The 16096-nt window shown below is 45.3% G+C and overlaps 1 protein-coding gene across 7 annotated transcripts in view; it reads left to right on the top strand.

Moving 5' to 3' along the window:
• Window positions 1-16096, top strand: part of LOC137541584 (sterile alpha motif domain-containing protein 10-like) — a 597983-nt gene that overhangs the window by 429873 nt on the left and 152014 nt on the right. Inside the window, exon 5 of one of the 7 annotated variants that reach the window (XM_068262961.1) lies at window positions 6001-6035. The exons of 5 other annotated variants lie outside the window; for them this stretch is intronic. The gene's annotated coding sequence lies outside the window, so the exon portion shown is untranslated. Of the gene's footprint in view, window position 1; window positions 910-6000; window positions 6036-16096 lie in introns of those variants that run through there. One more of the 7 variants, XM_068262960.1, reaches the window with a different exon arrangement.

The following is a 16096-nucleotide window of genomic DNA, read 5'->3' as shown; positions in this document are numbered from 1 at the left end:
GTTAGGAACATATTGAGGAAATGGAAGACCACAGGCTCAGTTCAAGTTAAGGCTCGAAGTGGCAGACCAAGATACATCTGGGATAAACAGAAGCAACGAATGGTGAGAACAGTCACAGTCAACCCACAGACCAGCACCAAAGACCTACATCATCATCTTGCTGCAGATGGAGTCACTGTGCATCCTCCAACCATTCAGTGCATTTTACACAAGGAGATGCTGTATGCGAGAATGATGCAGAGGAAGCCTTTTCTCCGCCCACAGCATAAAGAGCCGCTTGAGGTATGCTAAAGCACATTTGGACAAACCAGCTTCATTTAGAAATAAGGTGCTGTGGACTGATGAAACTAAAATTGAGTTATTTGGGCATAACAAGGGGCAATTTGCATGGAGGAAAAAAAACACAGCATTCCAAGAAATACACCTGCTACCTACAGTAAAATATGGTGGTGGTTCTATCATGCTGTGGGGCTATGTGGTTAGTGCAGGGACTGAGAATCTTGTCAAAGTTGAGGGACGCATTTCACTCAGTCAGCAGATTCTGGAGACCAATGTCCAGGAATCGGTGACAAAGCTGAAGCTGCGCCGGGGCTGGATCTTTCAACAAGACAACGACCCTAAACACTGCTCAAAATCCACTAAGGCATTCATGCAGAGGAACAAGTACAATGTTCTGGAATGGCTATCTCAGTCCCCAGACCTGAATATAATTGAAAGTCTTTGGTGTGCGTTAAAGAGAGCTGTCCATGCTCGGAAGCCATCAAACCTCAATGAACTAGAGATGTTTTGTAAAGAGGAATGGTCCAAAATACCAGAATCCAGACTCTCATTGGAACCTACAGGAAGCGTTTAGAAGCTTTAATTTCTGCAAAAGGAGGATTATGCACCTGCCTAATTTTGTTTAAACAATTATTGCACACTTTCTGTAAATCCAATAAACTTAATTTCACTTCTCAAATATCACTGTGTGTGTCTCCTACAGGATATATTTTGCTGACATTTTTTATTGTAACAACCAACTATTTCTACAGGAAAACCATGACAATTAACAGTTTCCCAAACTTTCGCATCCCACTGTATATAAGTAGATAAATACTTGTTCTAGTATGTATTGTACTATCAACATTTTGATTTCAGTGAATCTTATATAGTAAATAAAGAGAAAACTGTTTCCAGGCATTATCCATCTTTACTGCATCTGGCTGAAGCGAATCCTGATGATTATGTCTTCAGAGGAGCTCACAATCTAATCTCTACCAGTCAGTAACAGGACTATGTACTCTGTAAAGTGCTGCAGTTCAGGTGTGCCCTGGTCTCCTCTCTGAATCTCAGTATATATGGTCAGGTCCATAAAAATTGGGACATCAACACAATTCTAACATTTTTGGCTTTATACACAACCGCAATGGATTTGAAATGAAACCAACACATTGGCCTCAATTCACTAAGATTATCTCCTGTCTTTAATAACTCTTCTAGAGTTGTTACCATGGTGATAAGGCATGTAGTACTCAGGAAACATTTTACCTCAGGCAAACCTAAAGTTAACTATGGCCTCAATTCACTAAGATCATGCTGGAGATAATAAGGCAAGAGAGTTCCTTAAGTTACCTCCTCTGTAGTTAATTTACCTCCTCTGTAGTTAATTTACCTCCTCTGTAGTTAATTTACCTCCTCTGTAGTTAATTTACCTCCTCTGTAGTTATTTTCACATGCAGTTAATTAACAGCCTGTCTTTAACTCTGGAGTTATTTTAAGGATTGAAGAGTTAACTTAAAGACAGAAGAGTTAACTTTAGCAGTGTTCTCCCCAGAATTTTTTTCCAGCCGGGTGGCATGAAATAGTAGCCGGGTGGCATGAAAAAGTAGCCGGGTGGGGCGAGTTAAAAATGCAGGGCAACTGTGCTTACAGCATAGGAGGAGGTGAGGAGGTGAGCCGATGACAGCCGGGTGGTCACCAAATCTAGCCGGGTGGAGCACCCGGCTAAAAGAGCCTGGGGAGAACACTGTTTAGGTTTGCCTGAGGTAAAATGTTTCCTGAGTACTACATGCCTTATCACCATGGTAACAACTCTAGAAGAGTTATTAAAGACAGGAGATAATCTTAGTGAATTGAGGCCATTGTGCTTTAACTGCAGACTGTCAGCTTTAATTTGATGGTGTTTACATCCAGATCAGGTGACTGGTGTAGGAATTACAACAGTTTGCATATGTGCTTCCCTCTTATTAAAGGACCAAAAGTAATGGGACAGAATAATAATCCTAAATCAAACTTTCACTTTTGAATACTTGGTTGCGCGCTCTGTCGCGGGATGCTTCGAAAGTCTTTGGGAGCCCGAGTGCTCCGTAGTGCGCATGCAACCTATACACAGCCTCCCACTGCAGGCGATGTGAACAGGGGTGGCAGCGCTGGAACGCGGGGACCATGAGAGGAACGGGAAGGCTCTATAGGACCCAGAGCCTTCCTTCTCCTTAAATGAGTCATCAGGCAAAGAATAGGAAAGCCGATTTATTTACCTGGGGATTTCTCCAGCCCCTTGCAGCTGTCTGTTCCATGCTGACAGCTCCGTACACAGCCGCCGGCCCGGGGACTATGGTAGGGATTAGAGTGTGAGCTCCTCTGAGGACAGTCAGTGACATGACTATGTACTCTGTAATGTGCTGCAGAAGATGTCAGTGCTATATAAATATATAATGATAATATGGTAGGACAAAGACTATGACTATGGTAGGGGTTAGATTGTGAGCTCCTCTGAGGACAGTCAGTGATATGACTATGTACTCTGTATCATGCTGCAGCACATGTCAGTGCTATATAAATACATAATAATATAGTAGGACATTAGGCTAGGACTATGGTAGGATTAGACTGTGATCTCCTCTGAGGACAGTCGGTGACATGACTATGTACTCTGTAACATGGTGCAGAAGATGTCAGTGCTGTAAAAATACCTAATAATAATAATACGGCAGGACATTAGACTATGAGTATGGCAGGATTAGATTGTGAGCTCCTCTGAGGACAGTCAGTGACATGACTTTATGCTCTGTAATGTGCTGCAGGAGAGGTCAGTGCTATATAAATACATAATAATAATATGGTAGGACATTAGACTATGACTATGGTAGGGTTAGATTGTGAGCTCCTCTGAGGACAATCAGTGATATGACTATGTAATGTGGAAAGAAGAAGGCGGATTCTGGAACTCCAATGCAGAAGTAGTTTATTTAAGCACGGTACAAAACTTGCAACAGGTTACAAACATGCCTGTGTCGTGACATGACTATGTACTATGTAAAGTGCTGCAGAAGATGTCAGTGCTATATAAATACATAATAATAATAAATAATAATATGGTAGGGACATTATACTATGGCTGGTAGTGTTCGAGTGTGAACTCCGCTGAGGAGTACAGGGTCAATTTAAGATGCAACTAAATGACCTAAACTGATATTTAGAGAGTTTTTGTTTATCTTGACTACTGGTAGATGTCTTGTTTTAAAGTTGAGTCGAAGTCCTTTAAGCAGGCTGCTAGGTTGCCCTGGATGAGCCCTCTGCAGTCTCACAGCTTGGCAGTCTCCGTCTGGGCGCAGTGGAGGGATTTCACCATTAGGGGGCATGTAGGGCCCATCGTCAGGGAATTCATGTGTGACCGGAGTGGACGTGGAGATAATTGGGTATTCCAATCATGGCGGTGACGCTGCGCCGTGCGGCCCAAGACTTATAGCCAGGAGACTCGGTGCATGAAATGAGTTACAGGGGTGCAATGCGGCTCAGCGAGAGGTGCGGCAATTTATGGGGAGATTATGAAGGGCGAGAGCTTCCCGCGCACCGGGTTACGAAATCACTGTAACATTACCACGTACGGTGATTGAACAGAACACAGATTTTAAATGAACATCGATTAGACCATTATTTTTAAATTCATTATACAAAATCATTTTTTGTTACAAAACAAAACAACAAAAACAAATGTAAGTTTTGCAGAAGGAATGGAGAAGTTACCTGCAGCACCAGTTCTTAGATACCCCTCTCCTCTTCTCCCCCTAATTGACTGCACAAAGCAGGAGCTCTTGTCACTCACTTTCAATGCCTGCACTATTCCAGCGATCAGGAGCAAGATTGTCACTCCTTTTGGCCATTTTTTGATAGAAACACTGTGGAATAGCAGTGTGTTTATAGGCAAGCAACAAAGAAAGTAAACTGCAGTCATAGTTGATACTTAATTGTTGCAAGATGAACAACTGAAAGATCGAACATTTTTTTTATAAAAGAGGAATCTGACCTTCAACAACAACTGAAGTGAGAAAAATATGGAGGCTGTCATATTTATTTCCTGTTAAACAATACCAGTTACCTGGCAGCCCTGCTGGTCTATTTTGCTGCAGTAGTGTCTGAATCGCACCAGAAACAAACTTGCAGCTAATCTTGTCAGACCTGATCTGCTACATGCTTGTTCGGGGTCTATGGCTAAAAGTATTAGAGGTAGAGGATCAGCAGGGCTGCCAGGCAACTGGTATTGCTTAAAAGGAAATAAATATGGCAACTTCCATATACCTCTCACTTCAGTTGGCCTTTAAAGGGAACCCGAGGAGGCGCATGCGCTGCGCGCACTGGAGAAGATGCCTCCTGTATAAGCTCCGTGCCTGAGCGTCCGGAAAGGGCTTCTAACTGCAAACTGTGAGCTTAATTATCACCCCCACAAGCTTACCCTTCATGGGAGATGACCAGGAAGGGAAAGAAAGCAGCGAACCGCGCCTATTCCCCCTCAGCCATCCATTTCGGAGCTCCTCTCGGGGAATCGAGGCCGGCGCACAGGCAAAATAGCGCCAACTTCCTCCTCCAGCCAGGCCACACCCTGCAAATCCCCACAGCCACGAAGTTCTGATCAGAGCCCTGAAGCAGACCGCAGCTCCTACGAGGAACTCCTCCCTAGCATCAGTGGGATGCTCAAAGCAGAATTAGCAAACAGGGCTGTGCAGTCGGAGTCGAGGAGTTGGAGCAATTTTAGGAACTTGGAGTCGGTGGTTTCAGAAACTGAGAAGTCTGGTGATTTTTGTACCGACTCCACAGCCCTGCTAGCGACAGCGGTGGCGGTCATTTCCACACAGATACAGGAGATCAGAGGTGGGGTCAATGCCCTTGAGCACAGGCTAATTTTGGTGAGCGCCCGGCTGTCATCGGCTCTCCTCCTCATCCTCCTCCTTTGCTGTGAGCAAAGTCGTACCAGCCCTTTACTCCCCCGCCGCGCCCCAACCGACTACTTTTTCTTGCCCCCGGCTGGACAAAAAGTTCTGGGGAGAACACAGCACATATATGTATATAGGGAAATAGCCTGGGGTGTGTTTGGGCTGCCACCTAGCACACCCTAATTCTTTCCCCTTTTTTGTATTAAATGTAGCTATTATACCTTCTACTCCTAATTAGATATTGATGTGAGCCTTAGCTGTTGTACACCTCTCTTGGCTTGTGTGCCTGGTGGCGGCTTGACCATGCTTCAGTACTTTTGTGTGATCTTTATAATGCATCTGAATCATCAGCTAGGAGAAACGGGGTGTGGGGGTTATTTTTGCATTTTCCATACTATAAAACGTGTTAGCCCATAAGTGCTTTATTACCTGAGTTCTGAGGGAATGTGCGGGAAGATGGACCAGTAGTGTGAGATCAAGCGTAGAGAGCAGTTTCTGACCTCTGTCCATCTCCTCACGCCCCCTCTACAAGCTGTATATGTTTGCCAATTGAGTCTTACAAATTTCTATACACAACAATGCCCTAACCACTCAGAGCTCTCTTGCTGCCCACATAACCAGAGGTATGACCCGAGAGAGTTGGATTATTGCTATCGCCTCTCATCCTCAACTGCAACAGTTTGTTTTACCAACCTACCGAGTTATGGTTTCTGCTGTTTATTTTGTTTTTGGGATTATTATTTTCTCGTTCTTCAATGACATGGTTATGATGAGCAAATTTTTTCTTTTTATTCCGAATGGCATCTTCTAGCGATAAGGTTGTGGTTAAAGTGCTGTGATATCCTGTCTCTTCAGAAAGAGATCAACTCTTTCATAAGGGAAGGCAATGTCTATGGGCAACTGACTTTACTCAGACCAAAGGAATCATGTATGATTTTCATTTCACTTCTCACATGTACACCACTTTGTATTGGTCTTTCACGTAGAATTTCTATAAAATTGATTGATGTTAGTGGCAGTAAGATGACAAAATGTGGAAAACTTCGCAAGCCACTGTATCTCTTTCTCTCTCTCTCTCTCATTATATATATATATATATATATATATATATATATATATATATATATATATATATATATATATATATATATATATATATATATATATATATATATATATAGACACACACACAAACTAATATGTGTGTGTGTATCTATTTATCTATCATGTTGCAGTATACGACAAGTTTTTATTACATAGTAAATTATCTGCACTCCAGTGTGGGATTCTCAGTTTCTCAGCATGTGACAGGCAGAGCTCCCTCCCCCCTCAGCCTCACAAACTGCATCACTGTCTGTGAGGAGTAAACAAAGCACACAGAGCCTGCAGGGTGCGTGCATAACTTGTATTCATTACAACAGAGGCAGCCCATTATTAGATATCATACAGAGACATTGCAACTAGAAAAGGCTGCAGTAATTCAGACCACATTAGAACAAGTATAGAAACTTATAGGATAGAAGAAATAAGGCTGAAAATGTTGTTGCAGAGTAGGCATCTTTACAATCCAAATCTTTCTTGCTCACTGAGATATTCCGCAACCCAGACTTTCCAGAAGGCCTCCATACCCCTAACTTCTCTTGGTGGTTCGGAAAAGAGCTTGTCACGTTCCAGCAATTCCCAAGACGTGGGATGATCCCCGCGTGGTATCAGTTTATGGAAGACACTCGCCCACGCTTTTCTGGTTCAGAGCTAGGCAAATTTACTACTTTCTCCTTCATTTGGCTAAACCGAACACAAGTATTTGCCCGACCCATTTTTAAAGTATCTGCAAGCATGACCCGATGCAAAAGGGGGTACTATCCCTTCCCTATGCTTTACTAAACAGCCCGCCCCCTTCTTTGTACATCCGTATCAGAAGGCCTGCATCCAGAACCACTGGTGTCTAGCAAGCCTATAGCTTAAAATTTTACACAGCCACATCAACCCCACATGCAGACAGCCTGTTGGTATGGCTCTGTAAAATTTTAAGCTTTAGGCTTGCTAGACACCAGCGGTTCTGGATGCTAGCCTGGCTTCAGGGGCATAAAGAGATAATTTGCATATTCAGTACCGGTGCATTGTGGGGAACCACAAATGTTTACTTTAAGCTGAATTACCACAAATTCCTTCTGTTTTAAGAAGGCAAACCATACTTAGCATTACTTTTTAGTAGGAGGGTTTTCAGTCTCTTTATGTCCCCTATACCTTCCTTCTAGTTAGGGTCACCCTGAGCTGCTAGAGTGCTAATGGATAAATCGGGTTACAGCAGCCACTGCCTTTTAACCTAAATTATTAAAAGGCACTGATTTCAGTCTAAACATAAGTATCCTCTGATTAATAGCTAAAGGGTTTTTTTTTTAGTTCCCTAGATTAGAAAAATGATGTTTTTTAAAGTGGACCTGAACTCTTGCACAGGTCAGAAGGAAAACAGAGAAATGCACCCTGTATATATTTAGAGAGTTTAGCCTGTCTAATTCCCCCTCATCTGTGTCTAATCCCAAATTGTAATTTTACCTCTCCCTGTGTCAGCCGACTGCCATAGCAGATAAGCTCATTTGAAAGCAAAGGATGTTAATGTCTGCTTCCATGAAAGCATGAAGTAGATACACTGCAGATTTATTGCAGGATTTGTATCAGCTGTAACAAGGAAATGTTTTTCTTTAAAGGACAACAGAGGTGACGTGACATAATGAGATGGACATGTGTATGTACAGTGCCTAGCACACAAATAACTAGGCTTTGTTCCCTTTGATCTTTCTCTGCCTGAAAGAGTTAAACATCACATATGCAAGTGACAATTTCTGTCCGGGTCGGGGTCAGACTATAGCTTAACCCATTAAGAGGCACTGATTTCAGTCTAAAGTTCTAAACATAAGTATCCTCAGATTTCTGGCTAAAGTGATTTTTTTTTAGTTCCCTAGATTAGAAAAGGAGGTTTCTTAATACCAGATTCCACAGGCATTTGCATAGATTCTTTTGTAATCAGATAGTCTAAACTATTTCATAATCTGAGACCTGAATGCCATATGAAAAATGCCCATAGCTTTACGGTCTTGCTAGTTAAGTCAAAGTGCACAGAGCCTTGTGGTTCATAAAGTGTTAAAGCGGACCTGAGCTCAGAACTTCCTCTGTGCGCTAAAAGATAAGCAGCAGCATAATGACCTTTAAATAAAAACATTTATCTGCTACAGTTGATACAAATCCTGCAATAAATCTGCAGTGTGTCTACGTCCTGCTTTCATGGAACATCACCTGGTTAACATCCTGTGTTTACAAATTAGCTGCTCTGCGGAGGCAGCCAGCTGACACAGCTGAGAGATCAAATTACACTTGTGATTAGTGGCAGATGAGGGGGAATTAGGCAGGCTAATTTCTCTAAACACGCACACAATGCATTTCTCTATGTTTTCCTTCTGTCCTGTGCAAGAGTTCAGGTGAACCTCGGGTCAAAAAGCGCATACTCGCCTAAGAAGCGGGAATCCTCTGGATCCTGTAGAGGTTTCCTGTGTCCTCCTTGCTGCTGCCACTCGCATCTTCTTAGTAAAGTATGTGTTCCTCGACGCAAGGATCACCACGTGTTCACTCGGGTGCTATGTACACACACTAGATTAAACTCGGCAGATAAAGACTGCTTTGTCTCAGAATCTAGCATGTGTTTTAATTTGGCTATTCTGTGATCAATGCGATTGGCTCACAGTGATCACCTGGTAAGGAGCCAACAAAACTGGCTCCTATAGGAGGAAGCCTGGCTGTCACGTGACAGTTGAGTTTACTTGCTCTAGGAACAGCGATCGGTTTGGGACCGTGGTAAGGCGCGGAATAGAATCTACGCTGCATCCCCTAACCCAGTGATCTGCAAACTTGGCTCTCCAGCTTTTAAGGAACTACAAGCACCACAATGCATTTGCCTTTATGAATCATGACTGTGGCTGTCAGACTCCAGCAATGCATTGTGGGACTTGTAGTTCCTTAACAGCTGGAGAGCCAAGTTTGCAGATCACTGCACTAAGATTTGACTTCATTAAAACTGGATGAGACTATCCCATTGTTTTGTCAATCGAGTTCAGGCGGGAACGAGCATTCGCTGCCATTTTTTTCTCACAAAAATCCGGCGGGACACGAAATAACGAAACGCCACACAACAAAAGTAAACAATGCACCAGTTGCTGGCAGGAACAATGAACTGGACCTTATGCTAGGTATATACAATGCAATTTTCTGGCAGATTTACCTGCCAGATCGATTATTTCCAACATGTCAGATTGGAATTTAGATTGATTTTTCGATTGTTTTTTCTGATCGTTATGCCAATTGATTTCCGTTCAACTCTACGGAAATCGATCGGAAAAACAATTGGAAAATCAAAAAATCTATCGAAACATGTTGGAAATAATCGATCTGGCAGGTAAATCTGCCAAAAAATTGTATGGTGTGTGTACCTAGCATTATGCCTGGTCCACACCATGCAATTTCTTACCAGATAGATGTTTCAATAGATAATTCCTGAGAGGTCCGATCTGCTTTTCGATTGTTTTTGAATAGAAGTGAACAGATAGAAAATCGATCAGAAAAATGATCGGAAATCAGATCAGACCTGTCGGAAATGATCCATTGGACCCATCTGATGGGAAATTGCATGGTGTGCACCAGGCATTAGTTTGGGCAGTTGTATCAGCAGATTTGACACAGGCCGCTTATCTGTAGTTTATGCACAGCAATGCTGCTTACTCTGTATTTTTGTCTGTTAAGTCAACACTCTGACCTTGATCTGTAAGCAATTCTTTTTAGCAGCGGTCGGAGTCCATAAAAGCTGGACTCTCCCTTTAAATGTACTTTTCCAGGCTGTTATCAGGAATAACAGATTGATTACTCAGCTGATGAGAGTCATTTATGACTTTATCCATGTGACAGCTGATAGTTTGCCGAGCACACACAGCGGGCCCCATTGACTGAGCCTCACAAAGATCAAGTGTGATCCTCAAAGCATAACTGAAGCCAAATCTAAATGGTCAAGGGGCTTCCTCAATCCTCCATCTTAAAGAGAATTTGTACGGAAGAAAAAAAACGCCCCTGGGGGTGCTCACCTCGGGAGGGGGGAGCCTCTGGATCCTATCGAGGCTTCCCTCGTCCTACAGTGGTCTTGCTGCAGCTCCAGGAACGGCGGCCATGTAAATATTTACTTTCCCGACTCCAGCGCAGTAGCGGCCCTTGGCTCAGAAATAGGCGGAAATAGCTGATCCCAGTCGGGTCCGCTGTACTGCGCAAGCACAAGTCTCCTGCGCAGTACAGGGGACACAACTGCGATCGGCTATTTCCGAGCGGAGATCCGCAACAGCGCCACCCGCTGGAGCCAGGGAAGGTAAATATGGCACCGCCTGACAAATTGTCGGCTGTGCATTCAGTGGGCTGCAGTGAGATCGCCATGGGACGGAGGACGGGGGAAGCCTCAATAGGATCCAGAGGCTTCTCCCTCCCGAGGTGAATACCCCCCAGGACAATTTTTTTCTGTACAGTCTCTTTAAAGAGGAACTTTAGTGAAAACAACGTAATGAAGAAAATTGCTTATTGTAAAAATATTCATTATAGATGATTTAGTCAGCGTTTGTCCATTGTACAATCTCTCCTCTCCCTGATTTACATCCTGAAATGTATCACTGTTGGTGACATCTTTAGTTCTGCCAGGTGATCTGTACGGAATGCTTGTTACTGAAGGCTCAACAACTTTAAGAAGTTGGACAACTTTTGTCAAGTAAAAGATGTGCAAACAACAAGGCGTTATCACTGATAAGAGGTGACCAACGACTGATAAGACGCAGCTCAAGTCAATCCAACAGTATATTATATGGTATACTAGTTGACCTAAGCTCGTTTAAAAACGGGCTCTAGGTCTCTTCACGCCGCCACCGCCGTGTGTGCGTACATGCGTGCGTGCATCGCGCACAGACACACACACGTCCACCCGCTCGGCCAGCCCGCCCTGCAGCCCGGGACAGACGCAGGGACACTTGCATTTTATTGTATAGGATTATATTGGTATGGTATATTTTCACCTGAGCCTGACATGGGATCCAGCGACTGTCCTTTGCAGCACTTAATTCCAACCTGAAAATGTAATTATCTCCCCTTTTGTTCTGCAGCTGCCACTGAAAATATATATCATGAGCTCACTCGTTTTCTGTCCCCTCCTAAGGGAGTTTTATGGGAGGGTAAACCTATTGGTTGTCGGTGAGCACATGTGGAAGAAATGATGCAGGGGGGCGGGGGGGTGGAAGGAAGGAGGAAATGTAAAAAGCGGGAGAAGGTGATGAGGTCACAAACCTGATTGAAAATTGAGAAAAACAAGCGGAAAAATAAAGACCTAAAAATAGGCGACTGGGTCAGTCTATAGGGGGGAGGAGGGGAGGGGGGTGATAGGAGACTGGGAAGGGAGAAGGGACAGCTGAGTGGCTTAGGAGGTCACCAAGAGAGACGGCAAAGGCCGGCAGGGACACCCGTGTGATCAGCCTCTGATGGAAGCCGCCAGTCTCCATAGTGCTGTATAGACCTAGCCACTGAATAACTTTGCTTTCTAGAAGTCTGCAAAATGCCACTGGGTTACATGTCTCATTCCCCCTCAGCTTTGTCATAGTCCGTAAAGGGTGAATGGGGAACTCTGCAGTTTTCCTCTTTGATGCAGAAGTTCCAAAGATGATTCCTGCTAGGAGAATTTAGTTCCAAAAGGTATCGAGCATATGACACCACCCACTTCCTCCCTCTACTGCTAAGAGATGAGCCCTCCATTGCCAGCACTACAGCTCAGCAATGTCATCATCTTTCTTATTATCATCCTGTCCTGCCTGCAGTAAGAAACCATTTCTCACTTCTCTTTTATTTAACCCTTCTATAAAGACAAATGTATCATTTCAAATTTCAGTGGCAAAGGAGTCTAGGGTGCATGCACACGTCCACTTTTGATTGGCCAATTTTATCAATCAAAATTGAATGTGTGTACTAGGTTCAAAGTGGAGGATCCCATTGAATATGAAAAGTACCATGGATGGGTAATTAGTAGGGAGAAGAGGGGAGCAGAGGACACGAGCAGCAGCAGCAAACTCAGGAGGAGGTAATATAGCCCACCATGGGCTTCAATCATTTATTTTGGCGTTGGTTCAGGGGTACGTTAAGGTTAGTTACAAGAAGTCAAGGTAAGTGGCCCTGAACTCAGAACTTCCTCTCTGCTCTAAAAGATAAGCAACAGCATAATAACCTTTATAGAAAAACATTTCTTTATTGCAGCTGATACAAATCCTGCAATAAATCTGCAGTGAGTCTACTTCCTGCTTTCATGGAAGCAGACATAGGGCTTGATTCACAAAGCGGTGCTAACTGTTAGCACACCTGTGAAAACCCCCTTAGCACGTCTAAACCAGCTTTTCGCGCGTAAAACTTTACGCGTGCACTGCACAGAGCGCAGGGCGCTCCGCGCGAAGTCCCCATCAAAGAGAGTCTGAAGCGAGAATAAATCTCGCTTCAGACCTCATAGATAGCAGGGGCATGTATGCCCCTGCTAAACCGCCGCTATCGCGCCACTAAACGGGGGTCCCTTCACCCCCAAATCCCCCTCCGTGCAGCGCATCCCCTCTTCCGCATAGAGGCAGGGCTAACCGCCGCAGCCCTGCCCCACGCACGTCTGCCAGCGCGTATCTCCGCCTCTCCCCCGCCCCTCTGTCTTCCTTCATTGAGAGGGGCGGGGGAGAGGCGGCGATGCGCCGCTGATAGACGCGACTGGAGGCAGGGCTGCAGCCGTTAGCCCTGCCTCCAGGAAGAAATAAATCACGACCAAGTTTGCGACCAAGGTGTGCGGGGTTGGGTTTGGGGGTGAAGGGACCCCCGTTTAGCCGCGGGATAGCGGCGGTTTAGCAGGGGCACACATGCCCCTGCTAACTATGAGCTCTGAAGCGAGATTTATTCTCGCTTCAGAGTCTCTTTAAAGCCTATGGGACTTAGCACGCGCATAGGACTTTGCGCGCGATCTGATTGAGAAATCTGGTGCTAACCTACTTAGCACCCTGGTTAGCACGCCTAAAGACTTTAGACGTGCTAAGTAGGTTAGCACTGCTTTCTGAATCAAGCCCATAGGGTTAAAAATAATGAGTTTATAAAGTAGCTCTCAGCAGAGAGATCGAATTACACTGGTGATTGGTCACAGATGAAGGGGAATTAGACAGGCTAACTCTCTAAATACATACAGGGTGCATTTCTCAGTGTTTTCCTTCTGTCCTGTGCAAGAGTACAGGTCCACTTAACCTCCTTGCCGGTTATCCCGAGCTCAGCTCGGGGTAACCTGAGCAGGAGGATTTCTCAGGCCCCGCTGGGCCGATTTGCATAATTTTTTTCTGTTACAAGCAGCTAGCACTTTGCTAGCTGCTTGTAACACCCGATCGCCGCCGCTATCCGCAACGTCGCGCCGCCCTCCCCCCCCCCCCCCCCCCCCCAGACCCCTTGCGCAGCCTGGCCAATCAGGGCCAGGCAGCGCTGAGGGGTGGTTTGGGATTCCCTGTGACGTCCCGACGTCCATGACGTCGGTGACGTCATCCCGCCCTGTCGCCATGGCAACCGGGGAAGCCCTGCAGGAAATCCCGTTCTCAACGGGATTTCCTGCATACTCTGATCGCTGAAGGCGATCGGAGTGGGTGGGGGGATGCTGCCGCTCAGCGGCTATCATGTAGCGAGCCCTGGGCTCGCTACATGATTTTTAAAAAAAAATATAAAAAAAAGTTCCATGCTGTCTCCTTGCCGGATTTTTTAGACCAGCAAGGAGGTTAATGTGCCAAAAAATGTGGATTCACACTTAGATGCGATGCTTTGAGTTGCATCACATTGCATTCCAGTGAAAAAAAGCATGCTGCAACGCAACTCATCTAATATGAGATAAGGGGGGGGGGGGATTAGTCAGGCTAAACTCTCTAAATACATACAGGGTGCATTTCTCTGTAGTGTTGTCCCGAATGATTTGCACGCAAACTTATTCACACAAACAACGCGGGTTCGCGTTGAATCGCGAACTTTATGCGAGTTCGACCCGCCCCCTATACTACATCATTGGGCTAAACTTTGACCCTCTACATCACAGTCAGCAGACACATGGCAGCCAGTGAGGCTGCACTCCCTCCGGGAGCCCCCCCCCCCTTATACAAGGCAGCAGCGTCGGCCATGTTCTCACTCTGTCTGTGTGCTGCTGTATTAGTGAGAGAATGGAGAGACATTGGAGAGATAGGGGAAGCGATAGTTAGGAGGTCTGTTAGCTTGCTCCTTGCTGATATTTGTTGCTGAAAAGCACCCCAAAACAGCTCTTTTGAGAGCTAATGTTCTTGTGATGTGTTTTTTTTTGTGTGGCCCACTGACACTGCAAATACAGCCCTGTCTGTCACAGCTGGTTCTTGCTAATTGCTATACTGTGCCAGGCCCAGCACATTCAGCGCCTACTGTGACTGCTGCACATTGTATTATAATACCAGTCACTGCACCTGTGTGACCGCACGCCGTTTTATATACCAGCAGTCAGTGCGTCCATTTTCACTGCACCTGTGTGACTGCACATTGTTATACCAGCAGTCAGTGTATACCTTTCACTGCATCTGTGTGACTGCACATTGTATTAGTCAAGTCAGTGCATACCTTTCTCTTCATCCCCCCAATTTGGACAAAACAAAAGGTAGAGGCAGGCCACCCGAGTGTGGCCCTCGACCAAAGTACAGTGTTCAGAAGAAGGCACGTGCCATCAACCTCCAATATTGTCAAGACGTAGTTGACTATTTAACACAGAACACCTCATCTTCCTCAGCTTCTGCATGGAAGCGTGACATATCTTCCTCCTCCTGCCCTGATTCTGGCACCCTAGTTAACACTCCGTTGGCAGCCATCACCAAAGTGTTATCATCCCAGGACTCAGCGGTGTGGAAATTTTTGTGTGTGTCTGCTTCAGATGAGAACGATGCCATCTGTACTCTCTGCCACCGAAAATTGAGCCGTGGAAAGACCAAAACCCGCGTAGGGACAACTACCTTATGAAGGCACATGATGAAAAAACACAAACTGCAATGGGATAACCACCTGAGGAAAAGCAGCACACAAAAACAAAGCCACACACCGCAGTGGAAGATACCAAACCGCAATTATTTCTCAAAAAAGGCGATACCCAAACTGTACTGTGATGTTGAAAGGCACGTGGTGTCATCTCTGGCACACAGTTGGGTCAAGGGTCCATCTGACCACGGATGCCTGGTCTGCAAAGCACGGTCAGGCCTGCCCGAAGACTAAGTCAGTCCCCACACACAGCATATCTGCCTGCACGCCGCGTGACTGCCTGCCCCAAGACTAAGTCGGTCCCCACACCGTCTGCAGGCCACTTGACTGCCTTCTCCGACCACCACCAACAGGGTCCAGGACTCCAGGAGGATTCCTGAATTTTTAAGGCCGCTGCTAGCTGTGGCCGCTATAATGATTTTTCTGGTGCGTGTAGATGCCTGCCTAATTTTTCTAGCTGCACTGCGGCTGCAACGACAAAACAAAAGGCATGTACATGCGTCAATTCCCCTTCGTGATCGTTACCTTGCTGTGGTGAAGGGGCTTGCGTATCACAATGAAGCAATGACCAGCTATATGAGTGTGTTGGGGGGCACACCTAACCCAAGAAGATAAAAAGGTTGCTTCATTGTGGACAGACCAAATTCGATCAGCTGGACACTCAGTCACTGTTGTTCCGTCATTGAGCTACCTCAGCCCGACCATATGGGCTTGAAAACCGCCATCGTGCGCACCAGTCCAGCACGGCTGTCACTACACAAACAGCTGTGTGCAGTGCATTACACATTGAGTTTGGTGTG

Source organism: Hyperolius riggenbachi, chromosome 12 (assembly GCF_040937935.1).
Source record: "Hyperolius riggenbachi isolate aHypRig1 chromosome 12, aHypRig1.pri, whole genome shotgun sequence".
In the NCBI taxonomy this organism is placed as follows: Eukaryota; Metazoa; Chordata; class Amphibia; order Anura; family Hyperoliidae; genus Hyperolius; species Hyperolius riggenbachi.
The sequence above is the reverse complement of the archived record's forward strand: the minus strand, read 5'-3'. Positions and strand labels throughout refer to the sequence as shown.